A 21,791-nucleotide genomic window follows, 5' to 3' on the forward strand; every position below is an offset into this window, starting at 1 on the left:
TGCTGTCGAGCCGCCGCAGCTTTCAGACATTCACACCCACGGTATCTTGCCACGTGTGCTCCGCCACAATTCTTGCACTTGGGTGTATGCGTCCTGGGCAGCGGTCATAGCTGGCTGTTGTAGTTGCCCTCGCGCTTCGCGCATGCGTCGGGGAAGGAACAGTGGGGAGACACATGCTCCGCCCCCTGGCAGTGCGAGCACTTCACATCTCCCCTGTTCTGCCTCAGTGGCTCGGCAGTGACTGACGTGCGGGCCACAGTCGTCACCTGAGAGAGCTTCCGTTTCTCCATGTTGTCGACAGCTATAACCAGGAGCGATTAGTTTTTCCGGCACGGTGGTGTGTGTATAGAAGGGCATCGAAAGATCCGATAACTCCTTCGACACCCATCGGTAATCTTCGTACGGTGTACAGCCCGGTCGTCTTCAGAGTGAGGTCTCTTGTTGTACACTCCGTCAGACGAGGCAGGGATCCTTAATAATCGTCTTTGATTTCAAAGACGATTGATTAGTGGTGGCTTCAGCCCATGACGCCTAGTTGTTGTTGGCGGTTGGGAGCTGACAGATTCTGCATTAGCAATCGTGTTTCTCTGCTCGTTTTGCGGCTGCTCCAGCGCGGGGCCACGTTCCGTCAACGCAATAAAGCGGTTGTCAGATGGCTTCATTGACGCTTTGGTTTTCGTGGCTGGGGTGGAACGAGCCGCACGTTTCATCACCTTCGCCCAGCCATCTTCTGCTCTTGCGCCAGCACTAGCGGAGTTGCGGGATGCGGCTTTTCTGGCCACCATCTGCATCCATATGCGCCCCACTACTCAAGTGTCCGCCATCGCCCTCTTCTTGCCGACAGTAGTCGATACGGCGATTGTTCGCGGTTTCTTGCTGACTGGGTGAGCCTCCGTCTTGGAGCCCGGGGCCAGCGAGATATACGGTCCCTACAACAAACTTGTGACGTAACAGTAGTCGTCTTATCAGCCACACTTCGTCAACGCTCGGTTACGTGCAGCACGCACGGGAAATCAATATTTAATTGAAAAGGTGCCCAATAAAGGTCTGAATTATGTCGTGTGCTATGGAGAACTTCCAAGTGCACTACTGGCCATTAAAATTGCTACACCACGAAGATGACGTTCTACAGACGCGAAATTTAACCGACAGGAAGAAGATGCTGTGATATGCAAATGATTAGCTTTTCAGAGCATTCACACAAGGTTGGCGCCGGTTACGACACCTACAACGTGCTGACACGAGGAAAGTTTCCAACCGATTTCTCATACACAAACAGCAGTTGACCGGCGTTGTCTGGTGAAACGTTGTTGTGGTGCCTCGTGCAAGGAGGAGAAATGCGTACCATCACGGTTCCGACTTTGATAAAGGTCGGATTGTAGCATATCACGATTGTGGTTTATTGTGTCGTGACATTGCTGCTCGCGTTGGTCGACATCCAATGACTGTTAGCAGAATATGGAATCGGTGGGTTCAGGAGGGTAATACGGAACGCCGTGCTGGATCCCAACGGCCTCGTATCACTAGCAGTCGAGATGATAGGCATCTTATCCGCACGGCTGTAACGGATCGTGCAGCCACGTCTCGATCCCTGAGTCAACAGATGGGGACGTTTGCAAGACAACAACCATCTGCACGAACAGTTCGACGACGTTTGCAGGAGCATGGACTATCAGCTCGGAGACCATGGCTGCGGTTACCCTTGACGCTGAATCACAGACAGGAGCGCCTGCGAACCTGGGTGCACGATTGGCAAAACGTAATTTTTTCGGATGAATCCAGGTTCTGTTTACAGCATAATGGTGGTCGCATCCGTGTTTGGCGTCATCGCGGTGAGCGCACATTGGAAGCATGTATTCGTCATCGCCATACTGGTGTATCACCCGGCATGATGGGATGGGGTGCCACTGGTTACACGTCTCGGTCACCTCTTGTTCGCACTGACGGCACTTCGAACAGTGGACGTTACATTTCAAATGTGTTACGACCCGCGGCTCTACCCTTCATTCGATCCCTGTGAAACCCTTCATTTCAGCAGGATAATGCACGACCGCATGTTGCAGGTCCTGTAGGGCCATTCTGGATACAGAAAATGTTCGACTGTTGCCCTAGCCAGAACATTCTCCAGATCTCTCACCAATTGAAAACGTCTGGTCAATAGTGGCCGAGCAACTGACTCGTCATAATTCGCCAGTCACTACTCTTGATGAACTGTGGCATCGTGTTGAAGCTGCATGGGCAGCTGTACCTGTACACGCCATCCAAGCTCTGTTTGACTCTATGCCCAGGCGTATCAAGGCCGTTATTACGGCCAGAGGTGGTTGTTCTGGGCACTGATTTCTTAGGATCTGTACACACCATAATTGCGTGAAAATGTAATCATATGTTAGTTGTAGTATAATATATTTGTCCAATGAATACCCGTTTATGATCTACATTTCTTCCTGGGTTAGCAATTTTAATAGCCAGTAGTGTATTTAAACACGCAGTCAAGAATTATTAAATTCGTCTGAAATAGTTACTCACTCCCCGCCGGAGATGGCTTCTTGTGGGACTCGATGGAGCCACTTCTCTGTTCCTGATCTAAGCGGTAGAGAGCTGCCGCCGCCTTTCTTTTCTTCCACACCTCCTGGGATATGGTGGAGTAACGGCGCAGTGCAGGAGCGTCCTCTGTGTCGCTGTTCACCTCCGATGAGTCGTCCACGTCCACGTCCGTATTTGCAGGCCGTGTCGTCTTCGTTTGGGGGATCGGGCTAGGCCACCGGTGAGGTGAGCCTCGTCGGAAGGCGAACCACCACACCCTTCGATAAGTTCAGCGCCCCTTTAAAAAGAGGGCGCGCCCACGCTACACCTGAAGTAGGACGAGGAAGCACACTCCGGGTAGGCACACGCCACGTCGAAGCTACTGCCGTCACCTCACCCTGTCGCGTGCGCTGCAGAAGCCACGTCCGCTGTAGTGCACTTCGCTGTCGACTCCCTCGCACACTCAGGCGTTCTCACTGACAACAGAATACTCCCCGCCTCATTTTATAAAGGCGGATCTGCCTCTCGTGACATCTAGTGGTCAATTCTGCGTTACGTACCTGCCCCGACACTCTTGATCCCATAGTGTATGTGACTGATTTTCCGTAACAAAAATTACTGTAAATTTCAATTGGCAAACGTTTTGAAATAAGCTCACAATATCTCCAGAGAACATATTTTCAAATATTCGAGAACCCTATTTTAGGACGAATCTAGGGGTATTCTTCAACAATATACTTAGATAAGTTGAAGTCTGAATGCAATACAAGCGTAAAAATCGAAAATAAGGTAGAAACTGCAATGGCATTTCATAAAAATTTTTCAAATTGACGGCCGTGGTGTGCACAGCAAACCGACTCTCCGTGATATGGATTTACTGAGCGATCCATCACGGCTATGTTCACTTAGTACAATGTGAGTCTGGTCTTCTGCGTCGCAGTTTATTAATGTCAGAACGTTCTCCTCCATCATTTAAGAATTTCACATGAACTAATAAAAAGAAATCAAGTGGATTAAGGTCTAGCGATGTACGGGGCATTGCAAAAAGTAAGTTACACATTATTACGGTAGGCCAAGTAACTTCACTACACTTCAAAGTGTCACAGATATTTGACACTGTTATTCAACATAAATCACCAAGTCTCTGTAAAAAAACGCTCAGAACGTTCTACTAATCGTTCAGATTCTACAATAAAAATTCGCTTCTTGGTGACGGAGCCATTCGAGAACCGCTATGTGAACGTCCTCATCACTCTGTGATTGCCGTGGATCAGTTCCTCTATTGCCAGGACATTGTCGTCTGTGGTCCATGTCGATGGCCATTCCACCCAATCATTACCTCCCACATCTGTACGGTCTGGGTCAAACTGTTAGCCAATTTCGCTATAGTTGAATGAGACACTGCATTTAGTCTATATACAGCCAGGATTTCACGTTGAATCTGAGTGACATTTAGACGTTTTGCACACATGACTAGTATAGTCCGGCGTACTTCGTTTCTGGAGTACGTTTCCAGTTTCCTTGCCATTTCACACTCTTCTGACAATGCGCCACTCTTGTTGCGCAATGGCCTTAGCGTGAAACGACATGTATAATTTATTTTCTGAAGTCCCTACGTAGCTGACCAAACCACAGGATCTCCACAACCATTCTATTTCGAAGAAGTGAGTGAGGGCAGCATCATGCATGTACCACATTATCGTACTATAGCTTAACTTTCTTCCAAAAATTCCGGTTGTGGTTAAGGAGCATCCAAGAGACCCGTCAGTCTTGGATGTACCTCATGTGACGCTATTAAATAATTGTCGATAATACCGCACCATATATTGACACTTTACTTTTGTTCGTACCTTAGTACTTCCGAGTTGGAAAGGTTTTATTCTGTTCGCTCATGTGTATTATGATAATTCATTAAAACCCACGCCCGTAAAATAGGCATCGTATGACTTATAAGTTGTAGAAGTCCAGGCTATGCTGAAATTATATCTGTGTAGTACTTGCACAATGCAGCTTTTTCACTCTGCTAATGTACTGCTGGTTCTCGACAAAAGCTTGCAAAAAATTCTCCTCGTTATCCGCATTGTAAGTTCCTGACCACTAAATCCTAGAAATGGCAGAAATATGACCACTGACTAAAATGTGTTTGCTGATGAGTAGCACCTGATGGGACTTCGTTCTTGATACAGTTGCGTTGCAAGTTTTGTTCATCCGTTTACCAGCCCTTAGATGAGATGCATGCCCGTATATTCCCAGTTTGTGGAAGTTTCCATGGTAGTAAAACTGCGAAGCCTCAGTTGGCGTGGCGGGTATCAGCTAGAGTGATACCGCTGTTTAGGACATGCATGCCATATTCTTCCTCCAACTATCGGTCGCTCTTTCGGTTTACAACTAAAGCTTATAGTGGCTCTAGACTGCACATGATTTCAACGAGCGGTTCACAAGTTGTTATGAGACTGCTTGCATCTTGCTCCCTTATCTTTCAAGCGTCGACTGATACAAACAAGGATTCAAATGGTTCAAATGGCTCTGAGCACTATGGGACTTAACTGCTGTGGTCATCAGTCCCCTAGAACTTAGAACTACTTAAACCTAACTAACCTAAGGACATCACACACATCCATGCCCGAGGCAGGATTCGAACCTGCGACCGTAGTGGCCACGCGGTTCCAGACTGTAGCGTCTAGAACGGCACGGCCACTCCGGCCGGCTAAACAAGGATTCACGTGAGTCGTACGATACATATGTGGAACAATGTCATATCCAGATCCTGAAGTGCTGCAGTGACTCGTTGAAAGGGTAACACTGTTTCTCAAACTTGTAATCAGTAAGTCCAGAAGGAAAAAGTAATAATAACGATTCCTGACTCATTACGTGTGCCAGCATATAACCCTTGGAATTATTTTTTCTCATTTAAGACTCAACCTGTATAGGATACAGTTTGTTTTATAAATAAATAAATGAGCAACTTAGTAAACTCTCTCCTTTCCGTTCGTTTGCATGTACACATCATGCAGGACAAAAGGAAATTCCTATTAAACGATAATGTGTAAGATATTCAGTTACTTTAGACCTTAAGTTACCACTCAGTTAAGGAGTGTATCGTTATAAATAATTAAATAATCATTCTCTCGGGTAAGATCTAGTGTGTAACACATGAATTATACTTTTACACACGCTGTTTGATACCGTGGTGTAATGACAACTACTTCACTTACCTGCAAGGAGAGGGCGTAACTTTTTCGCAGGTTTTCCTCAGGAGCGATCTGAAAAGAAAACAAATAATACAGTTAATGTAGCAACTAACGTTTCATGTTCAGGGGTAGAATTTATCCCTGCTGGAAAATGTGCGAAATACGATAAGATCATTTACTAGCGTTTTGAATTTATTTCATAGCAAGAACGTTACTAAGCAGTGGCAATGTACAGAAAGGAGACGCCTGATGGCATGAAATCCGTTTCATTCCAACAGTTCACTATATTGCATACGTGCCTCCGTTCCCGATATCTCTAACGCTGTACTGTGCGGTGGCGCCCGACTAGGAGGTAAGCCAGTTTGAATACTGGTGGTGGACGCAGTTTTCATTGCAAAGGGAGGAGAGTAGGTGGTGTACAGTTCTCCATCACCAGTCTCTGCGCCAAGATCCTGGATTAAACTCCAACGCTTCGGCAGGGTCTCGTGAAGTAAGAGTGTGTGTCACATTTGATCCGGCAGCCCCTTTGGAGCTATTCGAGAGGAGTAGCCTAGGTTTTGACACTGGATGTCTCCATCTTTCTTGCTTGTCACCTTTCTGTAACATAAATATGATGCTACACTATAAACACATCCATTACACTCACCAACATTATAAAAAAAAAAAGCCATACGACACAAGCCTCACATATCTGAAGGAAAGGGGTCAGTGAGCGCGGAGGAAGAACACCCTTCCAAAAAATTGCTCTGAGCACTATGGGACTCAACTGCTGAGGTCATTAGTCCCCTAGAACTTAGAACTAGTTAAACCTAACTAACCTAAGGACATCACACACATCCATGCCCGAGGCAGGATTCGAACCTGCGACCGTAGCGGTCTCGCGGTTCCAGACTGCAGCGCCAGAACCGCGCGGCCACTTCGGCCGGCCAACACCCTTCCAGACAAGCGGCTAAACCCACCCAGTGGGATGTTCCAGCCAGCAGTGCCATGCGACATTTACATTTTCACTATATTGCATATTTAGTCCTTCTGGGACGTGTTTGTCTTCTAAATGAAAGAATAAAAGAATAAAATTAATCGAAGCTACGCTCCAGTCCTATGTTGAATTGTTTATATAACTTTTCTTATACAATCTAGAGGCAACCAATGACCTACAGTGCTACATTGGACCATATAATGCCGAATACAAGTGAAATTTTTGTAATAAAGGCTCTCTGATTAGAATTAGGTTAACTACTTCAAATTTTATTCTGTGGAAGAATTTAAGTAATTTGTAAGATGACGCCGCTCTACACACAGAAGGATTTTGATGGGAGTGAGATCTCAAATTAAGTCCATTGAAAACCCAGGCATGTGCTTCTAATTCGAAAAACTATGAAATACCACGGAAGATAGGAGTCAAGTGAAATGGAAAAGAATTTGAACAATTTGATAAACCTAAATATTTGGGTGTAATGCTGGACCGCTCCCTAACATTTCGAAACCACTGCACTAACAACAAGAAAAAGTTGTCATCACGCTATTATCTGCTTCGTAAATTAGATGGCGAGAGATGCAAATTCTCCAAAAGTACGGCCAGCAGCTCTATGAGTCTGTCACTTGGCTGGAGAATATTCCTGTCCCTTTGGCACATACTCGTTCTTCAAGCCAGCAAGGTTGGTATTGTCCTAAATGAAACATGTAAGATCCATCGCAGGGTGTTGGAAATAGACCCCAAAGCACTAATTATATTCCCCTGCAGGAATTACTCCATCAAACATACAACGTTAGAGTTAATAAGGTTTTTCACCTCACCGGATCACTTCCTTCAACCATCACATCTACATCTACATCTACATCTACATCCATACTCCGCAAGCCACCTGACGGTGTGTGGCGGAGGGTACCTTGAGTACCTCTATCGGTTCTCCCTTCTATTCCAGTCTCGTATTGTTCGTGGAAAGAAGGATTGTCGGTATGCCTTTGTGTGGGCTCTAATCTCTCTGATTTTATCCTCATGGTCTCTTCGCGAGATATACGTAGGAGGGAGCAATATACTGCTTGACTCTTCGGTGAAGGTATGTTCTCGAAACTTTGACAAAAGCCCGTACCGAGCTACTGAGCGTCTCTCCTGCAGAGTCTTCCACTGGAGTTTATCTATCATCTCCGTAACGCTTTCGCGATTACTAAATGATCCTGTAACGAAGCGCGCTGCTCTCCGTTGGATCTTCTCTATATCTTCTATCAACCCTATCTGGTACGGATCCCACACTGCTGAGCAGTATTCAAGCAGTGGGCGAACAAGCGTACTGTAACCTACTTCCTTTGTTTTCGGATTGCATTTCCTTAGGATTCTTCCAATGAATCTCAGTCTGGCATCTGCTGTACCGACGATCAACATTATATGATCATTCCATTTTAAATCACTCCTAATGCGTACTCCCAGATAATTTATGGTATTAACTGCTTCCAGTTGCTGACCTGCTATTTTGTAGCTAAATGATAAAGGATCTATCTTTCTGTGTATTCGCAGCACATTACACTTGTCTACATTGAGATTCAACTGCCATTCCCTGCACCATGCGTCAATTCGCTGCAGATCCTCCTGCATTTCAGTACAATTTTCCATTGTTACAACCTCTCGATACACCACAGCATCATCCGCAAAAAGCCTCAGTGAACTTCCGATGTCATCCACAAGGTCATTTATGTATATTGTGAATAGCAACGGTCCTATGACACTCCCCTGCGGCACACCTGAAATCACTCTTACTTCGGAAGACTTCTCTCCATTGAGAATGACATGCTGCGTCCTGTTATCTAGGAACTCCTCAATCCAATCACACAATTGGCCTGATAGTCCATATGCTCTTACTTTGTTCATTAAACGACTGTGGGGAACTGTATCGAACGCCTTGCGGAAGTCAAGAAACACGGCATCTACCTGTGAACCCGTGTCTATGGCCCTCTGAGTCTCGTGGACGAATAGCGCGAGCTGGGTTTCACATGACCGTCTTTTTCGAAACCCATGCTGATTCCTACAGAGTAGATTCTTGTCTCCAGAAAAGTCATTATACTCGAACACAATACGTGTTCCAAAATTCTACAACTGATCGACGTTAGAGATATAGGTCTATAGTTCTGCACATCTGCTCGGCGTCCCTTCTTGAAAACGGGGATGACCTGTGCCCTTTTCCAATCCTTTGGAACGCTGTGCTCTTCTAGAGACCTACGGTACACCGCTGCAAGAAGGGGGGCAAGTTCCTTCGCGTACTCTGTGTAAAATTGAACTGGTATCCCATCAGGTCCAGAGGCCTTTCCTCTTTTGAGCGATTTTAATTGTTTCTCTATACCTCTGTCGTCTATTTCGATATCTACCATTTTGTCATCTGTGCGACAATCTAGAGAAGGAACTACAGTGCAATCTTCCTCTGTGAAACAACTTTGGAAAAAGACATTTAGTATTTCGGCCTTTAGTATGTCATCCTCTGTTTCAGTACCATTTTGGTCACAGAGTGTCTGGACATTTTGTTTTGACCCACCTACCGCTTTGATATAAGACCAAAATTTCTTAGGATTTTCTGCCAAGTCAGTACATAGAACTTTACTTTCGAATTCATTGAACGCCTCTCGCATAGCCCTCCTCACACTACATTTCGCTTCGCGTAATTTTTGTTTGTCTGCAAGGCTTTGGCTATGTTTATGTTTGCTGTGAAGTTCCCTTTGCTTCCGCAGCAGTTTTCTAACTCGGTTGTTGTACCACGGTGGCTCTTTTCCATCTCGTACGATCTTGCTTGGCACATACTCATCTAACGTATTATGTACGACGGTTTTGAACTTTGTCCACTGATCCTCAACACTATCTGTACTTGAGACAAAACTTTTCTGTTGAGCCAACAGGTACTCTGAAATCTGATTTTTGTCACTTTTTCTAAACAGAAAAATCTTCCTACCCTTTTTAATATTCCTATTTACGGCTGAAATCATCGATGCCGTAACCGCTTTATGATCGCTGATTCCCTGTTCTGCGTTAACTTTTTCAAATAGTTCGGGTCTGTTTGTCACCAGAAGGTCTAATATGTTATCGCCACGAGTCGGTTCTCTGTGTAACTGCTCAAGGTAGTTTTCAGATAAAGCACTTAAAAAAATTTCACTGGATTCTTTGTCCCTGCCACCCGTTATGAACGTGTGAGTCTCCCAGTCTATATCCGGCAAATTAAAATCTCCACCCAGAACTATAACATGGTGGGGAAATCTACTCGAAATATTTTCCAAATTATCCTTCAGGTGCTCAGCCACAACAGCTGCTGAGCCAGGGGGCCTGTAGAGACATTCAATTACCATGTCTGAGCCTGCTTTAACCGTGACCTTCACCCAAATCATTTCACATTTCGGATCTCCGTCAATTTCCTTCGATACTATTGCACTTCTTATCGCTATAAACACGCCTCCCCCTTCACTGTCCACCCTGTCTCTGCGGTATACATTCCAATCTGAGTTTAGGATTTCATTACTGTTTACGTCTGGTTTCAGCCAACTTTCTGTCCCTAGTACTATATGGGCGTTGTGACCGTTTATTAATGAGAGCAGTTCTGGGACCTTTCTGTAGACGCTCCTGCAGTTTACTATTAGCACATTAATATTGTTATTCCCTGTTGCATTTTGCCTACTCCTACCTTGCCGCGTCTCAGGAGGCGTCTTGTCGGGCCTAGGGAGGGAAGTATCTAACCTAAAAAACCCCCGTGTGCATTCCACACGTACTCCGCTACCCTTGTAGCCGCTTCCGGTGTGTAGTGCACGCCTGACCTATTCAGGGGACCCTGCATTTCTCCACCCGATAGTGGAGGTCGAGAAATTTGCACCCCAGATCTCCGCAGAATCGTCTGAGCCTCTGGTTTAAGCCTTCCACTCGGCTCCAAACCAGAGGACCGCGATCGGTTCTGGGAGCGATACTACAAATAGTTAGCTCTGATTTCACCCCGCGAGCGAGGCTTTCCGCCTTCACCAATTCCGCCAACCGCCTGTACGAACTGAGGATGAGCTCTGAACCCAGACGGCAGGAGTCATTGGTGCCGACTTGAGCAACAATTTGCAGTCGGGTGCACCCAGTGCTCTCTATCGCCGCCGGTAGGGCCTTCTCCACATCTCGGATGAGACCCCCCGGCAAGCAAAGTGAACACTGGCCTTCTTCCCCGACCTTCCCGCTATTTCCCTAAGGGGCTCCATCACCCGCCTAACGTTGGAGCTCCCAATAACTAATAAACCCCTCCCCCCGTGTGCCTGCTCGGACCTTGCTGAAGGAGCAGCCACATGTCCACTCACAGGCAGAGCGGGCGATGCCACACGGCCAGCCTCCACATTGACCCTCCGCCTCGTGCCCCGCGAACGCCGCTGAACCCGCCACTCCCCTTGAGGAGAGGGTGGCCCAACCGCGCCCAGTACACGCGAAGATGTCTCGACAGCAGGGACAGTGGGTGAAGCATGTAACACCTGGGGTGTACCTTGCGACGCACCAGACTCCCCACTGCCGCTACACTCCGAGGCAGCAGCCTGAAGACGGCTGACCGCGGCCATCAACACGCTCAGCTGTTCGCGAACAGTGGCCAGCTCCTCCTGCGTCCGTACACAGCAGTCACACATCCTATCCATCCTAAGGAATCAATTTACTGAAGAGAGTTCATCAACCTTTAACTAGACTGCTAATTCACTAAAGGCGGCTGTTTATTCACTAAACTGTGGTTGCTAGGCACTTCTTGTAGAAAACAATGAAAATAGCACTACCTGTCTCTGGACTGTATTGAAAACAAACACTAGCACTACTGGCACTATGGTTGACTAAAGGGACTCTCTGACTGTGTTCAAAACAAACACGAAATCTATGGAACTATTAATAGCACTCGACAATTAAAGCTTCCTAAAAGCAAATACACACGGAAGAAGAAGTGACTGATATTCAGTAAATTTCCTACACCCAACGACACATTAAAAAGTCGAAATCAGTCCCGCGATGAGGAAATGAGTGCTGAAAACAGATGTATTAATACGTAGTGCCGTGATGGGCAATGTCATAGAGGAGGTGGTTCCCCTCTGTTCCGACATTTTATGAAGTGTCACGTATCTACTGTGTCGTGTAGGTAACAGTGATGAGAGCTTTTACAATGTAGTGTAGTACTGTGATTTATCGATGCATGGAAGGGAGACGGTGCCGGCTCATAGACTACGCCTCTCAAATAATACCAAGGTGATCGTCGAGCTTAACGTTCCTTTGGTTGGAACTGAACCCAAGACACTGGTATTAAGTCAGGAAGACATCATATATCCCCTCTTCCCGTCCAAATACTTGCGATGAAGATTTCTTCCCCCATCAGTGCTCGAAACGACTGCCTTCGAGTCGAGTACACTGCCCAGGCTTCAGTTACTTATCTCGACCATTGATACAGTTCAGTAACACACAAGCACATCAAACGTCTGACAAGTAGTAAAGCAAATGTTAAATCTAGCTCAAATATTTTTTCCGCTTGGCAACTCCCATTCCCTAGACGAATGCTCGTTAAAAACTGATTGCATGTACAGTGAAAAAATTAATTTAAGAATATTACTGCTAGTTACGTGAGTAATATTAAAAACTAATATTTTCGTTATTATTAAATTTAGGCGACTGTTCTATTTACTATCCAGTAAATATGCAGCGTATAACCATATTCAGAAACATATGATACATGCTATTCGGTATACTGCCTCGTTCCACATCATTTCGATAAAAGCCGTGCAAATGATCTACAGAAATAATTAACACATTAGGTAGAATGAAAGAAATCCAGGGTCATATTATGGAAGCTGTATGTTTCTTAAGTATCCGGATCGTGCAGATGTTGAACAGAGACTGTCCCTGGTAATAAAGAACATAATTCGTATAACGAGATTTTGTTTGTTTCGTTTCAGTATTTCATCTTATCTTCTCAAGCAGTGCATTTTTTAAAGCTAAGTTGGTTGCACCACTTAAGAATTATTATATCTTTGATTGTAAAATAGTTTTCCTGAAGGTGTAACATAGTATGTAAAATATAGAAAAAGATATATGGTTAGTCTTTGGCGTGCATGGGTGGTTGACTGCGATAAACTGCGAACTATTTTTGGCGAGAACAACAAAAATGATTCAGGTGTATATCATTTCTTATTTTGCTTTGTAGTATAGCTTATGAAAGCGTGATTGACTGGCTAAGTGGGTAAGTGCTAAACAACAAATCCAAAGGTCTAGGATTCGCTCTCCATCAGGTTTAAGAATATTTTGTGCCATGTATCGCTTTTTTTCTTTTCTATGGAAGTAATTATTTAATCTGAAGAATGCCAAGATTCATCCTGATTCGAAGCTCCCATTAAGTAATTTTAAGGGTTGTAGGAATTTAAGGACATATATTACCTCCAATAGGACCCTCCATAGCAAAGCACTGCGGAGTTCAAACCAATGTGCGAGTTGAGGACGACTTCACCTTTACACATGATGGAGAACTTTGTATAGAACTGGTATACCGTTTAGCTTTATTACAAGTCTAATGAAGGTATTATCTAATAACGCTGGTACCAACTAATCATTCGTCCAGACAATAGCATTCGAGTATGGTGTGGCACAACCAACAAGGCGAATGTCACTAAATCCTTCAAACGATATGAAGTTAAACAAAAGTAATTTCCTCACTGTAAGTTCTAGTAATATCATGCCTATATATCTCCTCTAGACACTTTCTCCATATTTGTTATTTACAGTGTGGTACCTTTGGATTTAAAGCACAATAAAAGTGTATACACTGTATATACACATAAACGTTGTCTGTAACGAAATGTCACTGAGCAGAGTGAACATTAAATATTTTGTTACTTTATTGTCTGTCAAGCGCCAATTTATTTCACAGACCTGAATGTCATTTATGGCCTAAATCACGAAATGCATGTCAAATTCTTATCCTTTAGCTGTTGCACACATTTTCTCTTTCTGTCATTAGGTGGAACAAAATTGTAAATTTTGCTTTTTAATTGTCTTACTCATGCCAAAAACATCAAGTTATATTCACGTTGTGGCGGCTGTTGAATGTGCACCCCTACAACTTCATTCCAGATATATCGTGGTCGTGTACACGGTGCCGTATAGAGGGCTGCTAGACAAATGTGAAATGAGCTAAAGGTGCCCTGTTGTAGTTGCAGCCGCCATCAGAAGCTAGGAAGTTAACACACTTCATAATGGGACAGCAAGGGGATGCGCATCAACAGGATTCGTGAGAGTACTATGTGCCAAAACCAAACAATGGAAATTAAGCTAGGTACCGCTCTGTTAACAAAAGTTTCAATTAAGGCCGGCTTCACACGGGGCCACTTCTCAGCGCTGCATAGTGGTTCGAAAGCAGGGCTTTCGCTGACGTTAGCGGCCTGCTACCGAGCGCAAGTGAGGCTCCAAACGCGCGTGGAAATTTGTGGTAAGGTCTTATTGGACCAAACTACTGAGGTCATCCGTCCCTAAGCCTACACACTACTTAATCTAACTTACGCCATGGACAACAGACACACCCATGCCCGATGGGAGGACTCGAACCTCCGACGGGGAGAAGCCGCACGGACCGTGATATGGCGCCTCAGATCTCGCCGCTACCCCGCGCGGCCAGACGCACGTTAGTGGGGCTGCAAGCACATGTTAGTGACGCTGCTCAACATGCGTAAAATACTGAGGAATAAGTGCAGGATGTATCACTAAATGTTCATCAAGAATTGCCAGGAACTGCAGTAAAACCTTGCTGCCTTCTGCGTATTTTCATCAGGGAAAGAGTTGGGTATACGTTTGAGGACACGCTTTGTGTTGCTGGCTTAGAGGATGAGATTCCAGTAGCCAACCCTCTATCTGTAAACACTACTAAATATATCCGAAAAGCATTTGCTGATTACGTCATGAATGAAAGGGCATTGAAATGACTTAAATATATGTCAAATTTGAAATCAGGATTAACATGCAGTTGAGATGTCTGCTTGAAATACAACTTTTCATGTACCTAATTGGTAAAGTATTTTAGCTACTACAATATCTCGTATATTGTTGATATTTGGTGAAAATGAACATTTACCGATTAAATTTTCAGCCGTTGTGGGTATGCTAGTGAAATTAGTTTGAATTTCCCTATGGCGGACTACCATGCATTCTTCTTTGCGATCTCGTTGCTGTAATCGTCCCATATGGCAGGCCACTTATCATTTACAATGGTATGATTTCTGTGCTCATGCTTGGTCCGTCTGTTCCCATATCCAACGCCATTGCCCACTACAGTGCAAACCAGACAGTTCCTCTTTGCAGCAGCTACTGTGCTAGGGGCACGTGCGTTAGCAACGCTGCACTAGCGTGTTTGACGTAGTGACGCTGTTTTGGCGCAGTCTGAACGTTACCATTACTTTGCTTGCCTAGTCGCGGGTGGAGCCAATTTTTGCGATCGTCACTTGAGGCGAAGCAGACCACCAGGACGGCGACCATCACTACCGTTCAATGGCTGTGGCTGCGTGTAAAACCACTCGTATACCTACAGCGTTCGCCATCGACGGCGCTGCCAACAAGGGAACCTCCCCATCGCACCCCCCTCAGATTTAGTTATAAGTTGGCACAATGGATAGGCCTTGAAAAACTGAACACAGGTCAATCGAGAAAACAGGAAGAAGTTGTGTGGAACTGTTGTGTCGGTAGCTGGGCTGACACCGTGAAGTTGAGATGGCTGAAAATGCAAGCTAGACTAACGCTGTAGCCGATAGGGCACGCAAGGCTAACGCAGACGGGCGTGAAGTCTGGAACATGAGAACTTATAAATGAATAAGAAGAAAAGTATGTAGATGCTTATTACTTATCTTTTTATTAGTCCTTGGAATACATCTCTCTTGAATACTCGTAAGCTATAGGCACTGATACAAATGGCGCCTTGCTAGTTCGTAGCCATTAACTTAGCTGATGGCTATTCTGTCTCTCGGCTAATGAGAGAGAAAGGCTTCGTACATCTGGTCGGTAGCTAGGTTCTCGTACAACTGGGGCGAGTGCTCTCTCGTATCACGAGACCTGCCTTGGTGGTGGCGCTAGGTCTGCGATTACACAGTGGCGACACGCGGGTCCGACATGTACTAAATGGACCGCGGCCGATTTAAGCTACCATCTAGCAAGTGTGGTGTCTGGCGGTGACACCACATTCCTCCCCCGCAAATCGGCGAACGGTCGTGTGATAAGGCTTCCGCCCGCCGTGGGGAGGACCACATGTTGACGTATGCGATGAGGTGGGGAGCCTAACAACAGGCGAGGCTGTGCCACCCGCACCCGGCCATTCGGTCCGAGGGGAGCTAGGAAACGCCTGAAAAACTAGTCCAGGGTGCACGTCAACATGCGGTGTATGCGCCCGTAAAGAGACAGGAGGGACCGAAGGATCAACGTCCATTGCGTCGGGGTAGCCGACGCGCGATGACGTCATGTGGTCCGGAGCGGGCGGGAGTTCCATGGCGGAGGACAGCTGGTCACGGGAAGCGATCGGCGGCGCGTGACCCTGGGAGGCGCTTGGCGGCTGCAACGAAGCGTCGAATGCGGGCGGCGCCGGCGGGAGAACAAGCGGCGGCGGCGGCGGCTGCTGCTGCTGCGGCGGCGGCGGCGCGTCGCCATGGGGCAAAATGGAAGGCATCGTCGGTAACACCTGGGGATGAGGCGAGCCAGTAGATGGGTCCCCATGGCGCTGACCGGACGGCACCGTCGCTGAAAGCAGACGGGGAGCGGCAGAACCCGAGCGACGACAGAGGCGCAGCTGATTGAGATGCCGACGCACCTCACCAGAGGCCCCCAAAACCAAATACATCGCGCGGCCGAGGCAGCGAAGAATGCGCCCTGCGTGCCAACGCCGTGAACCTCGATAGTTGCGATAAAATACAACGTCGCCTGGAGCAAAAGCAGGAGTCTGCCGCTGCACAGGAACCTGATGCGGCGGATGCAGCAAAGACATCAAGGTGCGATGAGGACGACCGTGGAGCAACTCAGCCGGCGAGCGACTATCTCGGGGCTGAGAGCGATACGAAGACAAAAAGAGCAACAATGCGTCCTCCCGAGAATGCGACTCTTTCAATTTCAACATCTGTGACTTGAAAGTTCGGACCAATCGTTCAGCGGCACCGTTGGACTGAGGCGAAAACGGCGCGGATGTCAGATGTTGAATACCATTGGCCTGGCAGAATGACTGAAATTCTGCGGACATGAATTGTGGGCCATTGTCGGAAACAATGGTCTACGGAAGACCTTCAATGCAAAAGATAGCCGACAACGCTTGGATGGTGGCGGAGGACGTCGTGGAAGACATCCGGACAACAAAAGGAAAATTACTGAAGGCGTCGACCAGAACCAACCATCGAGCATTCCAGAATGGACCAGCAAAATCAATGTGCAAGCGTTGCCAAGGGGAAGTGGCTTTTGGCCACGCAAAGACTTTCCGCGGCGGTGCGGACTGATGTTCGGCACACGCCGGGCACGAAGAACACATATTCGTAATCGCAGCATCGATTCCGAACCAAGTACAGTGCTGACGAGCAAGTTGTTTCGTTCGCACTATACCCCAATGGCCTTGGTGAAGAAGCCGTAAAACAGAGGACTGTAACGAACGTGGGACCACGACTCTGGACTGATCATTATCAGAACGCAACAACAAAACACCACGTCGAACAAAAAGTCTCTCCTTGTGAGCAAAAAATCGGCGAACCAACGGATCCTCGATCCGAGACTTTGACAAAGGCCATTGCGTAGCAACAAAACGTAAAACAGTAGCAAGGACAGGGTCAGCAGCTGTGGCTGTAGCGACACGACGAAAATCAATCGGAAACGATTCGACCACTTCATCGGTTTCCGAATCAATGAACATGCAAGCAAGTTCGGAAGAATCGAATGCTTTATCCTCAGCAACAGGCAAACGGGACAACGCATCGGCGTTTCCGTGCTTAGCAGTGGACCGATACAAGATATCGTAGCGGTACTGCGAGAGGAAAATAGACCAGCGAATGAATTTCTGCGCTGTACGTGGAGGTACAGGCGTGGTCGGATGAAAAAGCGATGTCAAAGGTTTGTGGTCTGTGATGATGGTAAAGTGACGACCATACAAGAAATCATGGAACTTAGTAACACCAAACACGAGAGCCAAAGCTTCTTTCTCTATCTGTGAATAATTTCTTTGCGCAGACGAGAGCAATTTGGACGCAAAGGCAATAGGGCGATCATGGGAGCCAACTTTGTGCGCAAGCACAGCACCGATCCCGAAATCCGATGCATCTACCATCAACAAAAGGGGTTGCTGGGGATCGAATGGCGTAAGGCAAGTATTAGAAAGCAACGCCGATTTCAACTGGCGAAAGGCGCGTTCATATTCCGTCGTCCAGACGAACGGAACACCTTTACGGCGTAAGCGATGAAGCGGAGCTGAAATGGAAGAGGCATTGCGCACAAATTTATTGTAATAATTAATTTTACCCAACACACTCTGTAGCTGTTTCACATTTTGAGGGGAAGGCAATTCTTGTATGGCACGGAGGTGCTCTGGACTCGGATGTATGCCTTGGTCATTAAGGACATGTCCCAGGTATGGTAAGTCACGAGCAAAAAACACACATTTGTCCTTCCTCAAGCGAAGACCATTGTGCCGCAAGACCTGAAATAATGTTCGTAAGTTCGCAAGATGATCTTCTTCTGTCTGTCCGGAGATCACTATATCGTCCAGATAGTTTGCTGCAGTAGGGACCGACGCACAAATAGTTTGTAATTATTGCTGAAACAAGGCAGGGGCGGATGCACACCCGAATGGCAGTCTTTTGAAGCGGTACAATCCAAGATGCGTGTTAACCACCAATACGCGCTGGGATTCGTCGTCCACCGGTATTTGCAAGTACGCATCGGCTAGGTCCAACTTTGAAAAATATTTTCCCGGGCACAGTTTAGCAAAAAGATCTTCCGGGCGGGGCAAAGGAAAAGTAGCAGTCACTAGCTGTGGATTCACTGTGGCCTTGAAGTCCACGCAAAGTCTCAATTTTCCGGAAGGTTTTGGCAAAATTACTAAGGGTGAGGCCCAGAGAGAAGCTTGCACACGTTCAATTACACCCTGTGATTCGAGATCGTGTAACGTTCTTGCGACCTCATCACGCAATGCGTGGGGAACATTGCGCGCTCTGAAAAATTTCGGTTGCGCGTTTACCTTCAGTTCCAAATGTGCTTCATAGTTTTTAGCGCAACCTAAGCCCGGTGCAAAAATGTCTGCAAATTCGTCACACAGCCGAGAAACACTGTCTGTAGGTACAGTCTGATTCACTGATAGGACCTGATTGACAATAGACATGTTAAACAACTGAAATAAATCGAGACCAAACAAGTTCACAGCAGAAGAAGAACGAAGAACGTAAAATGACACAAGTTTTGTTTGTCCCTTGTATGTTGCAAGAAGGCTGCACTGTCCGAACACAGGAATTTTCTGTCCTGAATATGTAGTTAGCGTAACATTTGCGGAACGCAACGGAGGTTTGCCCAGTTGTGTGTACGTGTCGTGATTGAGCAATGAAACTGCAGCTCCGGTATCGAGCTGGAATGGTATCACTTTGCCTTCAAAGTCTAAGTCCACAAAAAGTTTATTGTCCTGCTGACGACAAGAGCGACTGTTTTGTGCAATTGGAACAGACACTGGTACAGAATCACTTGCTAATTGACGTGATTTCCGGCGACGTCGACGCACAGTTTTTGTGGGACGAACACAGTTACAGTTAGAGAAAGTGTCACTGGACGAAGCGGAATTAACGACATGAATGTCCATAGGCGAAGGTCCACGAGCCTGAGTGTCCTTGGTTCGATTCCGGCGCGAAGCAAAGGGCCTGGAATGATTGTGATTGTCTGATCTGAGCTTTTTCTGGCAAACACTTTGAACATGTCCTTTCTTATGGCAGAAAAAGCAAATAGCTTGGCATGACGGGCAATGTTCACGCGAATGTCTAGTAGCACACCGCGGGCATGATTTCACTACATTTGTGGGCTGGCGCGGCACACCTGGCTTAGCACGCGGCGGCCACTGTGCGGCCGTGCGCGAGGCCCGGTTACCGGGCCGCGCAGCGCGTCCAGCGGGCCGGTTAATGTTACACACGGCTGGCGAAGTTTCAAAAGATTCCTGAGCACAGTCAAGTGTGTCCTGTCTATCCAATATGTCTATCACTTGTTGAAGGGAGGGATTAACTAGTTTCAAAATTTGCTCCCGTATGCGAACATCAGAAACGTTCTGTGCTATTGCATCACGCACCATTGTATCGGAATAAGAAAGACCACAGTCACATTCAAAGGCACAGTCCCTAGTAAGTCCTTGCAATGTTGCTACCCACTCCCTATTAGTTTGACCGGCCGTACGTTTTGTACGAAAGAACGTATACCGTTTTGCAACCACATTAACTGTTTCTTTGAAATAGGCATCTAATGCAGACAAAATTTCCTCGTAGGACAGAGTTGCTACGTCACGTCGGGGAAACAATTTCACTATCACACGGTATGTGGACACACCGACACAAGAAAGTAAAAACGGCTGCCGCTCATTACCTTGAATTCTGTAGGCCGCTAGATGAAAGTTGAACTGGCGAGACCACTCGTGCCAGGTCTCATCGGCTGCCACGTATGGTCGAAAGGGAGGTGCAACAGCGTTTAGTGGCAGCGGTAGCGAAGAAGCGGCGGCGGCCGCATCGATTTGAATGGTACGTTGACCCTGGACGAGCTGTCCAAGGGCATCCAGTAACGCCTGCGTCTGCTGATTCTGCAAGCGATAAAATTCGGACAGTACATCTGGAGAATGTGGCGAAGCCATGACACAATTAAATGTAAGCTATCAGAAAGAACACTTTAAATCGTCGCCAATGTTGTGTCGGTAGCTGGGCCGACACCGTGAAGTTGAGATGGCTGAAAATGCAAGCTAGACTAACGCTGTAGCCGATAGGGCACGCAAGGCTAACGCAGACGGGCGTGAAGTCTGGAACATGAGAACTTATAAATGAATAAGAAGAAAAGTATGTAGATGCTTATTACTTATCTTTTTATTAGTCCTTGGAATACATCTCTCTTGAATACTCGTAAGCTATAGGCACTGATACAAATGGCGCCTTGCTAGTTCGTAGCCATTAACTTAGCTGATGGCTATTCTGTCTCTCGGCTAATGAGAGAGAAAGGCTTCGTACATCTGGTCGGTAGCTAGGTTCTCGTACAACTGGGGCGAGTGCTCTCTCGTATCACGAGACCTGCCTTGGTGGTGGCGCTAGGTCTGCGATTACACAGTGGCGACACGCGGGTCCGACATGTACTAAATGGACCGCGGCCGATTTAAGCTACCACCTAGCAAGTGTGGTGTCTGGCGGTGACACCACAGGAACTATGAAAAAAATAAGCAAAATATACAAACTGAGTAGTCCATACGCAAGATATGCAACATCAAGGATAGTATGAGCTCAGGAGCGCCGTGGACCCGTGGTTAGCGTGAGCAGCTGCGGAATGGGAGGTCCTTGGTTTAAGTCTTCCTCGAGTGAAAAGTTTATTTTCGCAAAGGTATGATGTGTCCGTTCGTTCATTGACGTCTCTGTTCACTGTAATAAGTTTAGTGTCTGTGTTTTGCGAGCGCACCGCAAAACCGTGCGATTAGTAGACGAAAGGACGTGCCTCTCCAATGGGAACCGAAAACATTTGATCTCAAGGTCATAGGTCAACCGATTCCTCCACAGGAAAACACGTCTGATATATTCTATACGACACTGGTGACGGCATGTGCGTCACATGACAGGAATATGTTGTCTACCCACCTAACTTGTGCACTTGGCGAATGGGTAAAAAGATTCTTCTGCCTTGCCCGATTTAGGTTTTCTTGTGGATGTGATAATCACTCCCAAAAAAGTGATGAAAACAAAAGAGTTTGTCATATAAACTGCAACAAATGAATGCAACAGTTTCACAGTCGCACAGTTTTCCCTGTGCTCTGTGAAAACAAGGTTTTAACGTTTTCAAATATTTCCGTGTGTAGACCGTCAAATCCTGCATATGTCCAAGCAAATCTG

The 21,791-nt window shown here is 46.5% G+C and overlaps 1 protein-coding gene across 7 annotated transcripts in view; it reads right to left on the reverse strand.

Moving 5' to 3' along the window:
- Window positions 1-21,791, reverse strand: part of LOC126470165 (cAMP-regulated phosphoprotein 21) — a 1,039,480-nt gene that overhangs the window by 758,778 nt on the left and 258,911 nt on the right. For all 7 annotated transcript variants that reach the window (XM_050097798.1, XM_050097794.1, XM_050097797.1 and 4 more), the window contains exon 3: window positions 5,739-5,786. The gene's annotated coding sequence lies outside the window, so the exon portion shown is untranslated. The remainder of the gene's footprint in view (window positions 1-5,738; window positions 5,787-21,791) is intronic.

Source organism: Schistocerca serialis, chromosome 3, assembly GCF_023864345.2.
Source record: "Schistocerca serialis cubense isolate TAMUIC-IGC-003099 chromosome 3, iqSchSeri2.2, whole genome shotgun sequence".
NCBI classification, from domain to species: domain Eukaryota; kingdom Metazoa; phylum Arthropoda; class Insecta; order Orthoptera; family Acrididae; genus Schistocerca; species Schistocerca serialis.